The sequence below is a fragment of the Fundulus heteroclitus genome, chromosome 23 (assembly GCF_011125445.2).
Source record: "Fundulus heteroclitus isolate FHET01 chromosome 23, MU-UCD_Fhet_4.1, whole genome shotgun sequence".
Lineage (NCBI taxonomy): Eukaryota > Metazoa > Chordata > Actinopteri > Cyprinodontiformes > Fundulidae > Fundulus > Fundulus heteroclitus.
In genome coordinates, this window is record NC_046383.1 from 11,911,919 (window position 1) to 11,921,404 (window position 9,486).

Consider the following 9,486-nt stretch of genomic DNA (forward strand, 5'->3'; position numbering starts at 1 on the left):
AATCTGTACTGAGGGTCAGAGGAAGGGTTTTAGTTTAGCCTGCGGTGAAGTTCAGGTGTGTACTTAGCATGCACGAGGCTAGCTGTTTCCAGTCAGGTAATGCATTACATCAGTGTGGGTCCTGAGAGAGACGGAGCTCCATCTGTGCACTTGGGAGTGTGCGCTTCATGCAAAGTGTGCAGGCTGTCAAAGATGAATAATATGTGTTGGGATCTGAGCATTAGGTAATGAGCAGCACGCTGTGAGGTGAGGCGTAACACCCACCACCTCTCCTTGTGCACCCATACTCTTCACTTGTAAACACAAACACTTGTTTTACTATCCTTGTGGGGACATGCACTTGTTCACAAACCGCTGCGTCCATTAAAGAGAACAATCTTTTGTGGTGCATTAGAAAGTATAGAAACCAAAAGCACTCGTGTTAAACACCTTTTCTGGGGAATTCTTAGAGATAAACTCCAGAAGTGAAGGGAGGATCTGTTCCTGCGCTACCCGCTACAACCTGCGCCTAAAAATACTTTGTTAAGATCTGTTGATCGATTGATTGATTGATTTCATTGACAACATGACATTTATATTTTCATGTTTGTTGTTCAAGGTTTAACAGTCAAAAATGGTCATGGTGTTCCATTGAAGTTACACAGGAAACCTGGTTTGAGGTCCTGATTGAGACGACGCTTCACAGATTTTTGTTTCGCTGTTCACAGCGAAACGAAACGTTTAGACAGGGTGACCCACATCATCATCATCAAAAAATACACCACTGTATTTTTTTAAAACTTTTAATCAACCCAGGCCGATGTTTCATGCCGCAGTGAACAGCAATCCTTTTCAAACTTCTTTCTTTAGTGTCTCTATTTTTCATAAAGCTAGCCATGCCTGAAGTGCAGCAATTTGTCTTCAGCAGGATTTGAGCAAACAGAAAAATGTCTACTACCATGACTAACTGTGTTTATTCTGATGTGTGTTCTCCTTAAAACCTTCTGGTTCTGGTTCCAGAGAAAGAAGATTATTAACATATTCAGACCAGATATCGTTACTGTAGATTATTACCTGCTTGTTGTGTGCAGGTTTGACATGTTAAAGTGCTTTTTGTACTATGACATGGAAATTAATATAATATTTGTACTGTTTGTACTTATTAACGTAATAGATGTCACTGATATTCTTTGAGAGTGGTCACCCATCAAATGCTGCAGTTTTGGCTTTAAAAAAATCTATTTTTTGTGATTTACTGGCTACCCGCGGTGTAATTTGCCCAGAGACTCGAGTGTTTAAAACACGCCTATGGAGTCCATGTGGCAGTAAAACGTGGCGTTGAACTGCATAAATTCACAAACCTAACAAGAAATCTAAACCCAAAGCTTTCCTTTGGTGAATGAACTGCTGAGAGTTTTTATGCAGATCTGCTGTCTTCAATAAACAAAATGTACTTTATCTAAACAGCTTCTTGTTGTTTTTGTTTTTTTTTTCAAACTTCTTTCCCAACCCACATTTACAGTGCAGATACATTCACTTCCTGTTTTGAAAGACCTTTCGAGCCATGCATGGAAATTTGCACACACATAAAAGGATGTTGAGATAACATTTGCAGGTCTTATAGATTTTGCCTGCAGTGGTATTGACAGGCGAGTCAATAAGCCAGCGGGGTAAAGACAAATCTAACCTTACTATTCACTTAACATCGACTTGAGTGGAATCTCCAGGAGGACACAGAGGAAAAGAGCGATGCAGGGCAAAATACCAGGATGCCCTGCGTGATGCTGCTGGTGTTCATGTGATGACTGATGAAACACGAAGTGTGGCTCCGTGACTCATTGAGCCACTTTAACACCAGGTGTCTGCATTACGATCCGTGAGCTTTCGTTTTTAAACAATCAGGTTTGTGTGAATTATGTTTTCTTTCATGCATTTTATCTAGAGGTCTTCTTTAGTATTTTATAACCTGTAACAGAACCTAAATGTTATCATAACTCCAGTAAAGGTATATAAATCATTTACCATTGATCTCAGGCTGAGGTATGATCCAGTAATAATAAGAACAACAGTGGAGAAAGATGTGATGCAGTCTTTCTATAAACTCATTCAATACACACATCAAATGGGTAATTCTCTCAAAGGCAGTTTTTTTTCTGTCACGGGGGCCTTGGATATGCTTTTTATGGAAGTTCTTTATTTATTCTTTAATTTATGTGGACACTTTTATTAAGTAATGACAGTTTGTAATAGAACCTAAATTGTGGACAGCTCAAAGACTGAGACTCCACCATCTGGAGAGGTGTGAGAATGTGCCATGACTAGTAAAAGATAAAGAGTCATAGCTGTTTCAGAGGTTTCTGATATTTATTATAAAATGTTGAATCATAGTAGTCTATCTTTCTGCCTTATTAAAGCCTGAATTAGAGGTAGAGTGGAGGATTTTTCCGGAAACGCCCAAGTCTCTGTGCAAAGACCATCTTGCTCTTCCACTCCTCAGGGGGATCACGGGAGAAAATCTCCCAAATACTTTCTGGTCTTGTTTCTTTCTTCTGAGGCCTTCCTTTTCTTCTCATAAACTTCTAAGATAGATTCCTTCTTGCGACTGGCGTTACGTGAGCACGTCGCAATGATTGGCATGTGGGACAGCCGATAGATAAGGTAATCCCCCTGGAACGCAAAGCCAAAAAGGTTGTCCACAATACCGTTAAGGATTTGTGATCCTGCTGAGGTGCTGACTTTATAGTAACAGATGCTGAGATTGTTTTGTTTAAAGGAGCAACAAGAAATTTTTCGCTTATCAAAAATCTCACTTCAGAGTTTTATAACAACGGAAGGCCTTTGACTGCATTAGGTAAACTTCCTGCTAGTAAAGAATCACAACAATCCAGGCCTGTGAGTTTATATCAAGCTCCTTTTATTCTGAGACCTTTAAATAAAATTCAGTACATCTAACTGGCCCTATTGATCCCCTAATTAGTAAATACACTCCAGCTGTGTGTAATTTAATCTCAGCATAGATAAAGCTGTTTTGTGAAGGTATCGGAGGTTTGTTAGTCAGTAAGCAGCCCAGAGAAGACCAAAGAGGACAGGTAAGGGATAAAGTTGTGGAGAATTGTAAAGCAGGATTTGAATAAAAAAATAATATTAATAAAAGTGTTGAGCATTTCACAGAGTTCTGTTAAATTATTCATCTAAGAATGGAAAGAGTACGGCACGACTGCAAGCTCAGCTGGACATGACCTTCCACCCTAAATGGCAGACTGGACAAGCAGAGCATTAATAAGAAAAGCAACCATGAGGCCCAAGGTAACTCTGGGGGAGCTGCAGAACTCCATCTGTCAGCAAGACAATCATTAGCTGTGCACAAATGTTGTTGTTATGGAAGACTGGAGAGAAGGACACTTAAAAAAAAAAACATTTTAAGTTTCTTCAGCAGAGGCAGAGAAGCTGTTCAGAGCTGATAGGAAGGTTAAATGAGCTAAATACAAGGTAACCCTGGAAGAAAAACATTGGAAAGGTTGTGAAAGAGTTGAGACTGGGGCGAACGTTTTCCTCCCAGCAGAACATTAACACTAAAGGCAGAGATACAATGCAATAGTTTGGATCAAAGCTGACTCATTTGTCACAATGACCCACCCAAAAATCCCGACCTAAATCTATTTTAGAATCTGTGGCAAAGACTTGAAAATTTATCTTCCCAGATAAGTGAAGACCAGACAGGCCTTTATCCAATATGACTGACCTTGAGCTGCTATGCAAAGACAAACGGGCAGAAATGATATGCTCTGGATGTAAAAGCTGGTAGGGACATAGCCCAAGACATGATGCACCAAAAGATAGATCTGCAAAGTAATGAGTCAGGCAACTGAACACAAATGCAAACCACACTTCTTAAATATTCATTTATAAAAAATGTTGAAAACAAACAAAAATAATGTTCTTTCCATTTCACAATCTCTTGGTGTTGGTCTATTAGATTATATCCAAATAAACTACACAGGAGTATGCGGCGGTAATGTGATGAATTGTAAAAGGTTTAAAATATAGTAAAGCCTTTCTGAGGTGCTGGTATAAACACTGATAAAATCAACTCCCATTTTCTACTAAATGTTGAGTTAGATTTTTTCACCTAAACACATTAGTATAAGTTTAGTCAAATGTCTTCATTCTTGGTTGGCTGGTCATAGTTAATCAGTCATTATTCAACTTAGTTAATAAATCTTAGGCTCAATTTATCAGATCCTTTGTTGAATGTTTTAACTAAAGCAAAATAAATGGTTTTTTGGCTAAATGTCCAGCAGCCCTGCTCCAGAGGGCATGAGGTCAACCAAATAAGAAATTCAAAAGTCGGCTAAAACGTAAGGAAGATCGGTTTCTTTCAGAAGATGTTACTTGTTTGTATTTTATCAGATATACTTCATAAATACACATAAAAAGCTAATATGTATTATTGTATCATAAGTTCATTGTGTAAATTTTATCAGACAGTGCAACCGAAGAGAACTTAGAATTTCCAAAAATCTCCTTAATCTCAATTTACTTTTAAATACAGTATAAACCAGTTTACATTTTCTCTTGTATTAAAAAAGTGAGGAATTTAATTGTAAACAGCCTTAAGTATAAAAGCAGCTTTCTGTTATATTACACGTTAAGAGGAGAAAAACAGAAATGTTTATTCAAACTGACACCTTCTCAAATCGCTCACTTTTCACATACATTACTCTAAATCCCATCAGAAGTCGCAAGGTCTCTGAAAAGGATAGTTTGGATTTTTGGGTTGGAGTTCCCTGCAGAGGTTATCTGCTCTAAGTATAAAAGGTTAAGATCATACAAGAAAAGATAGAAAAAGACCATTTAATTGATCTGACCTGCAGAAATTCACTTCTAAGAGCAGAGCAAAGCATAAATATTTTGAGGGGTTTTGTCCGATTTTACTTCTCCAATTACCAAACAGATTATAATCCACCTGATCATTATTACATTGTAATGGGAGTGTCCCTTTTGTATTCCTCTAGAAAGTGCTGAGAGTCAGCTTGCCTCTTGCACGGAGCTGCAGGCTAAAAAGAAGTACGATTTCCTAAAGTTTTCTCTTCAGCATTATTAACCTAACACGAGAGAATGGTCATAAATCCTCCACCTACTGCAGCCGATTCAGTCTTTGCTCCTCTTTCTTTCTTAAAGACAGCAGGCATTCTGGGAAATGTAGTGAATCACTAGCTGAGGGAGACGGAGTGAGAAAATTTCTCAGCCACAAGAATAAACCGCAAACCGATCATCACAGAAAGGAAAATCTGCTGCAGAAGACAGAGTTATGTTACCGGCGTTCTTCATTTACAGAGAGTCAGAACATCATGTACGCGCACAAAGTCACAGAACTTTTTCCTTTTGTCTGCGGCCAAAGGTCCAGTCAGTGACCTATTCCGGCCGCGCAGCAGAGTGACCCCTCGTGCCCCCTCACACCACCGCCACGACCCGTCCCTTTGCCCCACTCCCTCCAGAATGCTGAGGCATCAGTGCTCCTGAGCACACAGTCCAGCAGCGCCCCCTGACCCCGCGCTGTCCCCCATTATAGAGCAGTCAGAAAGCTTTTAGGGGCTCCGGTAACGCTGAAAGATTGATGGCGTAAAATGGGGGGGGGGGAGGGGGGAAGAGCAGGTGGTTAAGAAGAGAATGTCCTGCTTAATGGGTTGCCAGGAATGTAATTCAATAATTATGAAAAGTGACTCAAGAGAGCTGGCTGGATGGATGGATGGCTGCTGATGGAGGCGGGGAGCTGCTGCAGTCTTCATGCCTGCGCATCTTCGAGGCGACAGAAACAGGTGAGCGGATGCCTCGCTCCCAGAAACAATCAAATACAGACCGTGTCAGACCTGCATCATCATAATCACAATTTTACTTTATACTGTTGAACCTGCCTGGTTACATGATTTGCCTAAAACATACTTTTTCTTTCTTTCATCAAAATAATACAGCTTAGTAACTTGTGTGTACTGAAAAGAGGTCAACCTGGTTTCCCAATGTTTGTGCAACAAAGTGTCCGGTTGAGTTGAACCATTTGACGAGCTAATACGAGTTGTCTGAGAAAGTTAATACAGACAGTATAAGTTCCCTTTGTGGTGAAACAATTACTTACATTTTTATATAAAAGTATCACAATGCATAAGGATTAATGCCTTCAGAATCTAATAAAGGTGCATCAAAATATAATGTTTTATTTGGGTTATAGTCTCTTTAAAAATCATGAAAAAAATCCTACTTTTGTAGTTAAAAGTATACTTTTATGAAAGTTGCTGTAATGGCTTTTAGTTAGAATTCAATATTTTTAACAAAATTGTCCAAAAACTAATAATTATGCCACTTTACATATGGTAAAAATCAGACTAAATAAATTTTTCTCTATTTCTTTACAATAAGAAATAATGTTTTTTTGTTTTTTTTATCTGACCTACACTGCATTAAAGAGCCACATAAAGCAATGATCTGTAATGATCCAAATCTAAATCCATTTAATATATATGTAAAGCACAATTGCAACTTGAAAAACAATAAAAGAAGAATAAAACATGCTCCAAGGACTGTAGTAACTTAAAAGAAACAACAACAAATTGCCTCAAGCTGTTCATAAAGCTACTAAAAATAACTGTGAAAAAAGCGGTCTAATATTTCATGGAAACTTTTTTCGATAATTTTGGGGCCATGACTGAAAAGGCTTGATCTGCTCTGAACTCCAGCTGAGTTTTTGGATCCACCAAAAGAAGTGAGTCGGCTGATTTAGGGACGACAGGAGAAACATACGGCTGAAGCCCGCGGGGTAAGATCATTAACGTCATCTCCATGTCAAATTCAATCAAATCCTCCAGACAGATTGGTCAGAAAGTTTCCTCTCTAATGAAACCCAATGGATTGCATCAAGTCTTGACAAGTAGCGTTCACTCGTAGAGCCACAGTGGACAGTCGTCTGCATTGTTGATGGCTTTGCAGCAATCCCTCATACTGAGCATGCATGAAGCGACAGTGGAGAGGACAACTCCCCTTTAACAGGGAGGAGAACCTCCAGCAGAACCAGAACCAGGCTCAGTGTGAACGCTCATCTGCCTCCACCCACTGGGGCTTAGAGAAGACAGAGCAGAGACACAGAAAGCACAGAAGCTCACATTGACCCAGGAGTACTTTCTATGTTAGATGGTAATAGTGGATGATCTGCCTCCCCTGAATGATGTCACAGCTAACAGAACACCAGACCAGGTGTACCTACTATGAAGAGAAAATTATAGAACAAAAAGTTAAAAAACATGAAAACAATTCAAACTGGAGAACAGTAGGAGAACTCAGCAGAGAAAATATGTTTCTATGTTTCTCGCTAAAATTTTTAATTGATTATTGACTCAAATATCAAAAAGATCTGTGCAAAATATTCAACGTTTATAACTTTCTTACCTCAGAAAACATCACACCTCTAAACAAAAGGTCTGTGCAGTCGCAGCAGCAGACGCTTTTCCTCTTTTTCTATGCATATCCACAACAATGGTGTAATTTCAACTTGTCGCCAGAGGGGGCAGACTTATATGAAAACTCTGGAATGTGTGCAATGCTTCTTTAACATATTGTTCCATTAATCATGTTTTTAATAACTGCAGTTTGACTGCAATGTTCAAATACCTGATACTAAAAATGACTTATTTTAGTTTTTCACAGCTGGTTTTAATTATCTGCAGAGTATGATATAGTGATTCAGCGTGTTTTGTTTTTCATTTTATGCAAACCGCTGATCATTAATTTCAAAAGTTTCTAAAAGCATCCTAAATATATGTTTGTTTTGAAACCTGAAGGCTTAATTTATGATCAGGTACTATAGTACCCACTTTCCTTCGTTGTAATGCACTTCTAATTGAATTTGTTATGTGGTCTCTGTTTTATTGTTATTTACAAGAGGAAAGCTGATGTGAAACACCAAATTATAGTGGAGTTTATGACTTTTCATGATAAAACTATCCAGCTGTCCGATGCAGATGCGGTTGTTGTTTCAGCTTTATTCCTGCAGTCTTACGCCGCTAAAACACACCGTTGTCAGATGAGTTATCCTCCCTAAAGGATGAAGATCCATGGATGTATAACATCTCAGATAACGTTTTTGGTTGCAGGTACTTGAGAGAAAACCACTCTGGATATAATAAGATGTAAGATCAGCTGATGTCGGCCTGTGATGTTTTCACTTCAGTTCTTTTAGTGCCTCCTGCCTGCACTTAGTAAAGCACTTTGTAATTGCTGATTTTGAGTGCAGTTTACATTATATGCTGAAGACATATGCAATGCCGTTTTTTTTTTTTTCCTCGAACTGAGCCCATTAGCCAGTGAAGATGCTAAGTCTTCTGATACATTGTAGAAAGTTAGCCAGAAAAGGGAGCAGGGGTTGGTTTGTGCTGAACACATGCGGGCCATCACCAGCCTGTTGTCACAGCTGAGGTGGTTGTAGTTTTTTAAGTAATTTGGGGTGTTTTCACAGCAGGACAGTTATTTGGTCCGCTTGTTTGTTCCGGACCAAAAGCAGACTTTAAGTTTTGATTGTTGTTGTTTGGTGCCGTTCGCTTCACGTTGTACTTTTTGCAAATGAACAATAACTTGTAACAAAGGCACGTGTGTGACCATGGTTGCTTCCACTGGCCAGAAATGATTAAGGCGGGACATAACATAGACCCGGAAATTGAGGATAGCTCTCATGGAAATTTGCCGTGCAGCACCTGTGTTTTGCATGTGTGCGCTGTTACCACGGCTACTAAATCATTGGGAATGTTAGGAGCAGCTCATTCAGTTCAGGTTTCGAGACATTTAATTTCTCACTTTGGAACGGCGACAGAGAATCCAGAGGAGTCCTACAGTGTGCTAAGCAACAGGGGGCGGATCAGGTACATTCACCACCGCAGTAGCTTGTTAAGTCCAAAGAGACGTATGTTTTCTGCAGTTGGTTCGAATTGAGGCCGTTTCCTATTCACACCAGAAGCAAAACCGCGCCAGAGTCCATTTAGAAGCAGACAGAGACCATCCCGAAAGGTGGGTGTCAGTCCGGTTGTTTGGTCCGGACCAGGATTCACTTGAGTTTTTTAACTCCTGCCCAAAAGGTCCGGGCCAGGGGGAAAACAAACTCTGGTCCATTCATCGCAGACAATATGTGGCAGGTGTGAATAAACCCATTAAAATATGTGAAACGATTTTTGCAAAGCTTAGTGTGGCTACAAATATAGGCTGTTCTCCCCACACCAATATAAAGCCATCTGAACATGTTTAAAACAGCTTCAAATGTTAATATGTGGCAAAGTTTCTACATAATATTCACAAATTTCATGGTCGAAAATCCTCCCATGCTTAAAAATTGTAAAACACATGTGCGCATATGGCCTGGCGTGCACGAGCCAGCTTGTATTTGCACGTGTATCTATGAAATACTGCCAGCTTTTCACAGATCCTCACAAACGTGCTGCGTTTAAGGACTGGTGGGGTTGTTTCAATTAG

General features: G+C 39.5%; 1 long non-coding RNA gene across 1 annotated transcript in view; it reads left to right on the forward strand.

The window, feature by feature from the left end:
* The window catches only part of LOC118557466, a 22,011-nt gene extending 20,574 nt beyond the window's left edge, over positions 1 to 1,437 (forward strand). Inside the window, exon 3 of the long non-coding RNA XR_004927880.1 lies at positions 1 to 1,437. This exon is cut by the window's left edge and continues 862 nt beyond it. This is a non-coding gene — a long non-coding RNA (uncharacterized LOC118557466).
* The last annotated feature ends 8,049 nt before the right edge of the window (positions 1,438 to 9,486 follow it).